The 12510-nt window shown below is 45.5% G+C and overlaps 1 protein-coding gene across 9 annotated transcripts in view; it reads left to right on the top strand.

The window, feature by feature from the left end:
- The first annotated feature begins 10403 nt into the window (after positions 1–10403).
- The window catches only part of cngb1a (cyclic nucleotide gated channel subunit beta 1a), a 69168-nt gene continuing 67061 nt past the window's right edge, over positions 10404–12510 (top strand). For 8 of the 9 annotated variants that reach the window (XM_038304492.1, XM_038304496.1, XM_038304495.1 and 5 more), the window contains exon 1: positions 10404–10546. The gene's annotated coding sequence lies outside the window, so the exon portion shown is untranslated. The remainder of the gene's footprint in view (positions 10547–12510) is intronic. The other variant, XM_038304497.1, reaches the window with a different exon arrangement.

The raw sequence follows: 12510 nt of genomic DNA, 5'->3' as shown, positions 1-12510 counted from the left end.
CTCAGCAGATGGCCGCTCACACTGAGCCTGGTTCTGCTGGAGGTTTCTTCCTGTTCAAAGGGAGTTTTTCTTCTCCACTGTCGCTACAAGCATGCTTAGTGTGAGGGATTGCTGAAGAGTCAATGAGTCGATGCAATCAGCTGGTTTTCCTTAGATAGAAAACTTTGTATCAATTTGACTGTATGATCTGGTTGAACTGTAAAGTGCCTTGAGATGACATGTGTTGTGAATTTGGCGCTATAAAAATAAACTGAATTGAATTGAATTAAACTCAGATGGGAGAGTAGAACATAATGGAATAACAGAAAATCAAGGAGCCAATGGAAAAAAAACGGCGTTCCCCTTTAATCGGAACTCATTTATATCAGAAGTCATTTATGATAAGAAACGTCCTGCAGCTACAGGCCCTCTTTCTTCTTCCTTTGCTTCAGGATTGTATCAGATCTTTGGATTAAATCAGTTGTGGCTCATAAGAAATAGTCCCTGTTGCCGACACCATAGAGGGCAATGTGCCTAAGAAATAGTCCCTGTTGCTGAGACCATAGACGGCAATCTGCCTAAGAAATAGTCCCTGTTGCCGACACCACAGAGGGCAATCTGCCTAAGAAATAGTCCCTGTTGCCATAGAGGGCAATCTGCCTAAGAAATAGTCCCTGTTGCCGACACCATAGAGGGCAATCTGCCTAAGAAATAGTCCCTGTTGCCATAGAGGGCAATCTGCCTAAGAAATAGTCCCTGTTGCCATAGAGGGCAATCTGCCTAAGAAATAGTCCCTGTTGCCGACACCATAGAGGGCAATCTGCCTAAGAAAAAGTCCCTGTTGCCATAGAGGGCAATCTGCCTAAGAAATAGTCCCTGTTGCCATAGAGGGCAATCTGCCTAAGAAATAGTCCCTGTTGCCGACACCATAGAGGGCAATCTGCCTAAGAAATAGTCCCTGTTGCCATAGAGGGCAATCTGCCTAAGAAATAGTCCCTGTTGCCATAGAGGGCAATCTGCCTAAGAAATAGTCCCTGTTGCCGACACCATAGAGGGCAATCTGCCTAAGAAATAGTCCCTGTTGCTGAGACCATAGAGGGCAATCTGCCTAAGAAATAGTCCCTGTTGCTGAGACCATAGAGGGCAATCTGCCTAAGAAATAGTCCCTGTTGCTGAGACCATAGAGGGCAATCTGCCTAAGAAATAGTCCCTGTTGCCATAGAGGGCAATCTGCCTAAGAAATAGTCCCTGTTGCCGACACCATAGAGGGCAATCTGCCTAAGAAATAGTCCCTGTTGCCATATAGGGCAATCTGCCTAAGAAATAGTCCCTGTTGCCATAGAGGGCAATCTGCCTAAGAAATAGTCCCTGTTGCCATAGAGGGCAATCTGCCTAAGAAATAGTCCCTGTTGCCATAGAGGGCAATCTGCCTAAGAAATAGTCCCTGTTGCCGACACCATAGAGGGCAATCTGCCTAAGAAATAGTCCCTGTTGCCATAGAGGGCAATCTGCCTAAGAAATAGTCCCTGTTGCCATAGAGGGCAATCTGCCTAAGAAATAGTCCCTGTTGCTGACACCATAGAGGGCAATCTGCCTAAGAAATAGTCCCTGTTGCCATAGAGGGCAATCTGCCTAAGAAATAGTCCCTGTTGCCATAGAGGGCAATCTGCCTAAGAAATAGTCCCTGTTGCTGAGACCATAGACGGCAATCTGCCTAAGAAATAGTCCCTGTTGCCGACACCATAGACGGCAATCTGCCTAAGAAATAGTCCCTGTTGCTGAGACCATAGACGGCAATCTGCCTAAGAAATAGTCCCTGTTGTTTAGACCATAGACGGCAATCTGCCTAAGAAATAGTCCCTGTTGCCGACACCATAGAGGGCAATCTGCCTAAGAAATAGTCCCTTTTGCTGAGACCATAGAGGGCAATCTGCCTAAGAAATAGTCCCTGTTGCTGAGACCATAGACGGCAATCTGCCTAAGAAATAGTCCCTGTTGCCGACACCATAGAGGGCAATCTGCCTAAGAAATAGTCCCTGTTGCCATAGAGGGCAATCTGCCTAAGAAATAGTCCCTGTTGCCATAGAGGGCAATCTGCCTAAGAAATAGTCCCTGTTGCCATAGAGGGCAATCTGCCTAAGAAATAGTCCCTGTTGCCATAGAGGGCAATCTGCCTAAGAAATAGTCCCTGTTGCCATAGAGGGCAATCTGCCTAAGAAATAGTCCCTATTGCCGACACCATAGAGGGCAATCTGCCTAAGAAATAGTCCCTGTTGCCGACACCACAGAGGGCAATCTGCCTAAGAAATAGTCCCTGTTGCCATAGAGGGCAATCAGCTTAAGAAATAGTCCCTGTTGCCATAGAGGGCAATCTGCCTAAGAAATAGTCCCTGTTGCCATAGAGGGCAATCTGCCTAAGAAATAGTCCCTGTTGCCGACACCATAGAGGGCAATCTGCCTAAGAAATAGTCCCTGTTGCCATAGAGGGCAATCTGCCTAAGAAATAGTCCCTGTTGCCATAGAGGGCAATCTGCCTAAGAAATAGTCCCTGTTGACGACACCATAGAGGGCAATCTGCCTAAGAAATAGTCCCTGTTGCCATAGAGGGCAATCTGCCTAAGAAATAGTCCCTGTTGCCGACACCATAGAGGGCAATCTGCCTAAGAAATAGTCCCTGTTGCCATAGAGGGCAATCTGCCTAAGAAATAGTCCCTGTTGCCATAGAGGGCAATCTGCCTACGAAATAGTCCCTGTTGCCATAGAGGGCAATCTGCCTAAGAAATAGTCCCTGTTGCCATAGAGGGCAATCTGCCTAAGAAATAGTCCCTGTTGCCATAGAGGGAAATCTGCCTAAGAAATAGTCCCTGTTGCCATAGAGGGCAATCTGCCTAAGAAATAGTCCCTGTTGCCATAGAGGGCAATCTGCCTAAGAAATAGTCCCTGTTGCCATAGAGGGCAATCTGCCTAAGAAATAGTCCCTGTTGCCATAGAGGGCAATCTGCCTAAGAAATAGTCCCTGTTGCCATAGAGGGCAATCTGCCTAAGAAATAGTCCCTGTTGCCATAGAGGGCAATCTGCCTAAGAAATAGTCCCTGTTGCCATAGAGGGCAATCTGCCTAAGAAATAGTCCCTGTTGCCGACACCATAGAGGGCAATCTGCCTAAGAAATAGTCCCTGTTGCCATAGAGGGCAATCTGCCTAAGAAATAGTCCCTGTTGCCATAGAGGGCAATCTGCCTAAGAAATAGTCCCTGTTGCCATAGAGGGCAATCTGCCTAAGAAATAGTCCCTGTTGCCATAGAGGGCAATCTGCCTAAGAAATAGTCCCTGTTGCCGACACCATAGAGGGCAATCTGCCTAAGAAATAGTCCCTGTTGCCATAGAGGGCAATCTGCCTAAGAAATAGTCCCTGTTGCCATAGAGGGCAATCTGCCTAAGAAATAGTCCCTGTTTCCATAGAGGGCAATCTGCCTAAGAAATAGTCCCTGTTGCCATAGAGGGCAATCTGCCTAAGAAATAGTCCCTGTTGCCATAGAGGGCAATCTGTCTAAGAAATAGTCCCTGTTGCCATAGAGGGCAATCTGCCTAAGAAATAGTCCCTGTTGCAATAGAGGGCAATCTGCCTAAGAAATAGTCCCTGTTGCCATAGAGGGCAATCTGCCTAAGAAATAGTCCCTGTTGCCATAGAGGGCAATCTGCCTAAGAAATAGTCCCTGTTGCCATAGAGGGCAATCTGCCTAAGAAATAGTCCCTGTTGCCATAGAGGGCAATCTGCCTAAGAAATAGTCCCTGTTGCCATAGAGGGCAATCTGCCTAAGAAATAGTCCCTGTTGCCATAGAGGGCAATCTGCCTAAGAAATAGTCCCTGTTGCCGACACCATAGAGGGCAATCTGCCTAAGAAATAGTCCCTGTTGCCGACACCATAGAGGGCAATCTGCCTAAGAAATAGTCCCTGTTGCCGACACCATAGAGGGCAATCTGCCTAAGAAATAGTCCCTGTTGCCGACACCATAGAGGGCAATCTGCCTAAGAAATAGTCCCTGTTGCCATAGAGGGCAATCTGCCTAAGAAATAGTCCCTGTTGCCATAGAGGGCAATCTGCCTAAGAAATAGTCCCTGTTGCCATAGAGGGCAATCTGCCTAAGAAATAGTCCCTGTTGCCATAGAGGGCAATCTGCCTAAGAAATAGTCCCTGTTGCCATAGAGGGCAATCTGCCTAAGAAATAGTCCCTGTTGCCATAGAGGGCAATCTGCCTAAGAAATAGTCCCTGTTGCAATAGAGGGCAATCTGCCTAAGAAATAGTCCCTGTTGCCATAGAGGGCAATCTGCCTAAGAAATAGTCCCTGTTGCCATAGAGGGCAATCTGCCTAAGAAATAGTCCCTGTTGCCGACACCATAGAGGTCAATCTGCCTAAGAAATAGTCCCTGTTGCCATAGAGGGCAATCTGCCTAAGAAATAGTCCCTGTTGCCATAGAGGGCAATCTGCCTAAGAAATAGTCCCTGTTGCCATAGAGGGCAATCTGCCTAAGAAATAGTCCCTGTTGCCATAGAGGGCAATCTGCCTAAGAAATAGTCCCTGTTGCCATAGAGGGCAATCTGCCTAAGAAATAGTCCCTGTTGCCATAGAGGGCAATCTGCCTAAGAAATAGTCCCTGTTGCAATAGAGGGCAATCTGCCTAAGAAATAGTCCCTGTTGCCATAGAGGGCAATCTGCCTAAGAAATAGTCCCTGTTGCCATAGAGGGCAATCTGCCTAAGAAATAGTCCCTGTTGCCATAGAGGGCAATCTGCCTAAGAAATAGTCCCTGTTGCCATAGAGGGCAATCTGCCTAAGAAATAGTCCCTGTTGCCGACACCATAGAGGGCAATCTGCCTAAGAAATAGTCCCTGTTGCCGACACCATAGAGGGCAATCTGCCTAAGAAATAGTCCCTGTTGCCGACACCATAGAGGGCAATCTGCCTAAGAAATAGTCCCTGTTGCCATAGAGGGCAATCTGCCTAAGAAATAGTCCCTGTTGCCATAGAGGGCAATCTGCCTAAGAAATAGTCCCTGTTGCCATAGAGGGCAATCTGCCTAAGAAATAGTCCCTGTTGCCATAGAGGGCAATCTGCCTAAGAAATAGTCCCTGTTGCCATAGAGGGCAATCTGCCTAAGAAATAGTCCCTGTTGCCATAGAGGGCAATCTGCCTAAGAAATAGTCCCTGTTGCAATAGAGGGCAATCTGCCTAAGAAATAGTCCCTGTTGCCATAGAGGGCAATCTGCCTAAGAAATAGTCCCTGTTGCCGACACCATAGAGGGCAATCTGCCTAAGAAATAGTCCCTGTTGCCGACACCATAGAGGGCAATCTGCCTAAGAAATAGTCCCTGTTGCCGACACCATAGAGGGCAATCTGCCTAAGAAATAGTCCCTGTTGCCGACACCATAGAGGGCAATCTGCCTAAGAAATAGTCCCTGTTGCCATAGAGGGCAATCTGCCTAAGAAATAGTCCCTGTTGCCATAGAGGGCAATCTGCCTAAGAAATAGTCCCTGTTGCCGACACCATAGAGGGCAATCTGCCTAAGAAATAGTCCCTGTTGCCGACACCATAGAGGGCAATCTGCCTAAGAAATAGTCCCTGTTGCCGACACCATAGAGGGCAATCTGCCTAAGAAATAGTCCCTGTTGCCGACACCATAGAGGGCAATCTGCCTAAGAAATAGTCCCTGTTGCCATAGAGGGCAATCTGCCTAAGAAATAGTCCCTGTTGCCATAGAGGGCAATCTGCCTAAGAAATAGTCCCTGTTTCCATAGAGGGCAATCTGCCTAAGAAATAGTCCCTGTTGCCATAGAGGGCAATCTGCCTAAGAAATAGTCCCTGTTGCCATAGAGGGCAATCTGCCTAAGAAATAGTCCCTGTTGCCATAGAGGGCAATCTGCCTAAGAAATAGTCCCTGTTGCCGACACCATAGAGGGCAATCTGCCTAAGAAATAGTCCCTGTTGCCGACACCATAGAGGGCAATCTGCCTAAGAAATAGTCCCTGTTGCCATAGAGGGCAATCTGCCTAAGAAATAGTCCCTGTTGCCATAGAGGGCAATCTGCCTAAGAAATAGTCCCTGTTTCCATAGAGGGCAATCTGCCTAAGAAATAGTCCCTGTTGCCATAGAGGGCAATCTGCCTAAGAAATAGTCCCTGTTGCCATAGAGGGCAATCTGCCTAAGAAATAGTCCCTGTTGCCATAGAGGGCAATCTGCCTAAGAAATAGTCCCTGTTGCCGACACCATAGAGGGCAATCTGCCTAAGAAATAGTCCCTGTTGCCGACACCATAGAGGGCAATCTGCCTAAGAAATAGTCCCTGTTGCCATAGAGGGCAATCTGCCTCCACCTCCATCAGCCCTTTCCAGACCTCCTCTCCCACCTTTCTCAGAGTTATTGATCTTATTCTGGAGGATCTTCCTGTTAGATGTTCTGAACCCAGAGGTGTTACCGGATCAGCAGCAGAGTTGGTCTGACAGTAAACGTGACTGTAGTTGCCGAAAGTATTTATAAGTTTAGTTTGTGCTGCTGTAAATTGTCCTGATTGATTTACTGAAAGAAACAGATCCAGGTTCAGGTTCTACTGAAGGTTGCTGGGTGCAGCGTTCACAGACATGGCGAGGTTCCTCTGATAACATTTATCTGCTCTGTGACTGATAACGCGGGAGTGGAGGGGTGGAGGGTGGCACTCCAACCTTTTATGGATACTTCCATCAAAGGGTTGCCACGGCGATCAGGCCGCACCTGGTTTCACAACCTCAGGTGAGCAACAGCAGGAAGTGTAATCACTGGGCACTGAGGGTCAACAGTTCAGCCTATCAGTGGGTTTGGACATACAAATAAAGCCGCTGTGGTGACACTGAACAGCATGGCCTGTTTCCATGGTAACAGGTCCAGGTGTTATCAGAGAATGATTGCAGATTGGTTTAAAGTCTATCCAGCCAAACTAAGAACCTGTCAATGATCATAACCTGTTCAGGGGGCGGAGCCTTCAGAGGTGGGCCACCTGGACATGTAAGCGTTCTGTCCTCCTTCACACAATATCAGCGCTATTGTTATCAGATTCTTTTTTTTTAATTGTCAGCAAGTCTAAAATGTTTTAGGATTTGATCAGGGAAAAATAATCTGCTCAGAATCAAACAACCCTCCAGCTGCTCAGACAAAAGCTCATAATCTTCCAGTATCACCTGAACTGGTGCTACTGGGAACAGAAGCTGCAGGAGAGCTAAGCTTCCAGTTCTTAGTCAGGGGTGGTTTATTTATTGGTGTGAGAAGTTCACAGACTGTCCACCAGAGGGCAGCAGGAGATCCTACCATCTTATTCCTTTTTCACTTCAGGAAAACCTGGATTATTCTGCCTGCAGCAGACAGCCTGAACTTTCCTCCTGGAAGTTTGATCCTCTGACATTTTTTTCCTCCAAATGTTCGTGTGTCAGAAAGTTTTTTATGCAGGGGTGGGATAGTTCCAAGGGAGAGAGTGTGTTGGGAGTTGCCGTATAAATGAATGTACTGAGCGTTGCCCAGTCAGAGCTCTGTCTGTCTGTCTGAAAACTTTAAATACATTTGAACCTCATTTCTTGCAGGAAATGCTTCTGTCTCAGCTTCCTAACTTCACAAGATACATCTTATTTACATCCTTTTTCTATGGATTAAGACAGAATTTTATTGAGCAGTTTCCTACCTAGACTGTGTTTGTTAATATATCTGCCAGGGAATTTTTCAATTCTTAAAAATTGATACTTATAACAAAAATTACAGCTATTAGCCTGAAGATGCTTTGCTAAAGCTAATATTCCCAGCTAGGAAGAAAAAAGTGTCTCAAGAGGTGTGTTTTCCTGAAAGGTAGCCAATCACAGGCAGTGTATTCATCTGGTTGGTTCCATCCTCAAAGTGATCAAAAGTGGACATTAGTGCACAGAAATCTGTCCACAGGAGAGCAGGAGAGAATCTACAGGATGATAAAAAGAAAGAAAGCAAACAGAGGGAGCAAGAACCCATGCCTGTGATATAGCCCCGTTTGAAGCCATGCTGAGATCGGTCCATGCATGGTAACCTCAGGTTACGCCTACAGACCTGTGTAACCTGATAACTGCTGAGGGTAAATGGAACGCACAACTGAACCGGGCCGTGCCAGACACAACCCAACCGCGCTGAGCTGCTACTAGTTCATCAGAACCATTTACACCAGATTTGTCCTGTTATTCATTTATCCTCCATAACATTTAGTTACCAGAGATTAATCTTTAACTCGTCTGCCTGCTGAAGATATTTAATCTCCCTCAATGGGTTTGATCAAGTTTATCTCTTCCCCAAAATAATAATGAGAGTCAGATTTGAGTGAATCAGCTCTCTGTTCTCTCCATCTTCTCTGCTTCAGACCCTCTTAGGTTCATTAGTTCTCCTCATTCTCCTGAAGTTTCCTAGGATTCCACCCATTTAGATAAAAGTTAAATATTTAAAAAGCCATCAGAGAAATCTGAAGGGAAAAAATTAAAAGGATTTGAGGAAAATCTCTGTTTAACAGCTTCATAAAGTGACGTTCTTAGGAGAAGCTTTAGTGGTGGGATTCTTTGTGAATCTGAAGCCAGGGACGAAGGGTCCTCCAGGAGCAGGGTGGAGCACAGGGTCAGGCTCAGAACGCTGCAATCCCAGGTTTTGCTGACGCTGGACTTAACCTGGTTAGCAGCTAATCCTTGTCAGAGGCCCATTAACAGCTTTAACATGCAGCCACTGATATCATCCTGCAGCTCAGACCTGCAAACAAGGCCAGGTCCACTTCACACAAACACCCATCAGGAAATGCTCCCCAGGCAATACTCAGCTCCAACCCTGAACTTCCCTCAAGGAGATAAAGACTTTGCTCCTTAGAACAGAAACATTTTAACCTTTTCTCTAAACTAGTAGCTGGGTTGACAGGAGAGGATAAACTACAGTAGCAGCCATTTAAAATTTCCCCACCTTCCTTGATGGGTCCCTGGCTGGTTCTTGCCTGGTTCCCCCTTCAGTTCCTTTTTTAACATCAATCTTTGTACTAAAATATTCTTTCTGTCTTGATTTGTGGAGGTTAAGATCTAAAGAGGAGCGCCATCTGCTGGTCAGACACTGTAATTCAGTGAAAGGGTGGAGGCAGAGTAAAAAAATATGCATGAGGGGGGAGGGGGGTCACTGCAGGAGCTGGAAGTTGGAGGGGGTTTCACTGGGAGCTGCAGGGAAGTTAGCTGCCATTCAGCTGGCGTTTAACTGGGAACGGCCATTTTGAATGGCTGCTACTGTAAAAGATCTGCTCCCATTCTACTTTTAGAAATTCTAGGAACCACTAGTAAACCTGCAGATTGAGAGCGAAGTGCTCTGTTAGGAACATAAGGAACAATCAGATCTCTGATATCAGATGGAGCTTGGCCATTTAAGGCTTTATATGTGAGGAGGAGGATTTTAAATTCTATTCTGGATTTAACTGGAAGCCAAAAAGACGCTAGCGCTCACGCATCCCAGCTAAACCTTAACTTTCTCACAGTTAGTCCCGCCCCTCAGAGTCGGTCCTGTTTTCACATGAGGGAAGTTTCCTTTTAGCTTTAGTGAAAGTCCTTCTTTCCTGTTCTACTTACAGCAGTGTCCATATAATCTGTAAAACTCCCTGCATTAATTATAATAAAGCTATTTCTATGCATGAATAAAGCGGAACACGAAGGCGATAGCGGTACTGCTCCACTGGTGACTCCGGGGGAACCAACCCACCCCCTGGATAAAGACCTTTCTCACACTGGATCTCCTCCAAACAGCCGTCCTCCCCTTCATGCCATGAAGGACGCTGTGACTCATTCTGATCCCTCAGGACCTTCGTTTGGAGCCGTGAGGCTAAGAACAGACGTACCTCAACATTTTTTACTCCACAGGTCTTTCTGTGTGGAAGTTAATCTCTGAGTACCTGGAACTAAGAACCTGTAGTTGTTTGTGAGAGTGAACTTGTTCTCGTAAAGTTTATCCAAAGGAAAGATGCTCGGGGTTCCCATTTCTCAGAACTGAACCAAGGTTCTGACCACAGACGGCAGGTGTGTTTTAAAACCTATCGTTTGGGTTTAACATTAAATCCAGAGTTCAGTTCCAGCCTGTCTTTGTTCACTTTTCCTAATGAATAACCTTCATTTTTGCACCGATCAGTAATTATACTCACGAAGTGGATGAAGAATATTTCCATTTTCAGGGCTGGAGGCTTAATGAAGAACAAAAACCTGCATGAGTGAAAGTTTTCTCTGGTCCATTCAGACTTTCAGATCCAAACACATTCAGGTCTGTTTTCGGTCTGATTTGTACCAAATATCATGTTTTCATATTTTCTGCCCCCTGAGGACAGAGTCAGTGTTGGGGAGGGTGTCCTGGTCCTGGCCTCATAAGGTGTAATCCGAGCTCCTGCTCTGTCCGGTTCTGTCCTTCAGCTCCTCTGTAATCCTGTTAGCGCTGTAATCCTCCCACTGCGCTCAGATCCCTGCTGGTCTTTTCTTCGCTACAGCTCTGTGGGATGCTGCAGGAAACCAGCTGAACCATTCAGGTAGGACAGGAAACCCATGAACATCTAACCTGAACCCTCAACCTCTTCTCAGCCCTCCTGTATGCTTTGTTAAACCTTTACAGCTAGAGCCCTCTGTGTTGATCCAAACTGTCGATCCCGTGATGCTTTCGCTGTGTTTAATGGAGGTAAACTGGTAGATTCAGGCCTGGTTTCGTTAAAACGTTGATCAGGAGCTTTTAAAGGTGCGACGCTAAAGCAGGGATGAGGTCCTTAGACTCCAGATGTGGCAGGTTGTGGTTGCAGGATCAATAATGTTCACTGTATGCAGGTCCAGGAGCATTTTGGTTCTGAAGTTCCAGTGTTTGTTGATTTCTTTCTTAATAAACAGCTTTAAATTTGCTCGTCAGGATGTGTGAAAATTGTAAGTTTCAGTTAAAGTTCACATATTCGATCCGAAAACCTTTTAGGATTCATTTAGTATAAAACCAGACAGCAGCTTTTCTAGATCCAATCAGAGCTTCATTCATTCCCAGTTAGAGTGGATTCTGGGGCGGACTGGTGATGGCCTCTTTCTAAACCCAACCTTTCAGCAGAACTGAGCTGCAGGCAGAACCTTTATACATGAAGCAAAGATGGGCAGCTTCCAGAACCATGGCCTGGTTTACCAGCAAAACTCCCAAAGGCCTCGACTGCAGAGGATTATAGAGCTGCTGGTTAAAGCAACACCTCAAATGAAGACTAACCAGTTAGTTTCCTCTGGTTCTGACTCTGCCCAGCTATTCATCTCTGAACCAATTTCCCATCAGTTAGAGCAGCAGGCTATATGGCGACCCATAATGAACTACTGAGCTCCCAGCTTCACAGCCGGTTAAACAGATAAGAGAGAGAAAGTGACCAACTGGGCACCAGTTAAAATGTTTGTATTGGTTTTCCAGTGGCCTCCTATGGAGGATTAGGGTCATGACGAGTCCGTTGTGATTGGGTCCGACACTCAGCCAGACGTGATCCAAACTCCATTAAGTACAGAACAGCAAAGCCGGGGAGTTAAGCTGAGAGGAGATAAAGTTATTTCTTCCTAGATTCCATCTGTTTACGTATCTGGACTCATTTCCATCCGTTTTAATAATCACAATCATCTCTCCACAATTAATGAATCTTTTCAGAGGAAAGTCTGGAAGCAGGATTGAGTTTTAAAGACCCAGTCCAGTCATCTTCACAATGCATGGACTAAATGTGCCATTTGTTCTCAACAGTGACCAGAGAAGCACATAAGATGCTGCAGTATTAATGCCCGGTCCATTGGTGACGCTTTGACAGAGCAAAAACATCCGAAAAAATTTAAGAAGAAAAAAAAGGTTGCAATGACGACTCATAGGAGATGTCCCATACAGCTGAAGGATGTCCGAATTCAACAGTCTGAAGTCCCTTTCCCATCAGGATAGTGTTCTTACTGTTGTTCCCCTGAAAGAGGAAGGAAAAAAGCCAAAAACAGGAGCTGCAATACGATGGATGATGATGAAGTCTGTTCCAGCTGAAACAGGCAGTATAGCAGAGCGCTGTTAGCCTGTTAGCCTGTTAGCCAGATAAAAATGTCTGCAGCTTCAAATTATTCACTCAAAGATTTTAACTAAATCAGTGTTAAGATATATTTTAAATATTATAATATGTTTTGCTGCCAAAAGGAAACTAAATATACAGAAGAAAAGCAAATGCATGATATTAAAATTTTCTTTTGAAAAAGAACTATAAAAAACAAAACTTACACACATTTTGTGAACAAGTGAAGCCCTCCATGATAAAACCAACACTGGAAGGTGTTTCACAGAGTACAGAGAGCAAGAACGGGATTTTCTTAAACTCTGTGAGGTTTGCAGTGTCTATAAATCCTGTCTTGCAAAGCATTGTGGGAACCCGTCTAGCTTCTATAGACCACATAGGAACGTCTGAAATGAAATCAGTAAAAGTATCTAATACTGTAACATATTGCTCTGACGACCCAAAAG

This window comes from Cyprinodon tularosa, unplaced genomic scaffold (assembly GCF_016077235.1).
Source record: "Cyprinodon tularosa strain WSP-4 unplaced genomic scaffold, ASM1607723v1 ctg534, whole genome shotgun sequence".
Taxonomy (NCBI): Eukaryota; Metazoa; Chordata; class Actinopteri; order Cyprinodontiformes; family Cyprinodontidae; genus Cyprinodon; species Cyprinodon tularosa.
This window is presented reverse-complemented; position numbering and strand designations above follow the sequence as displayed.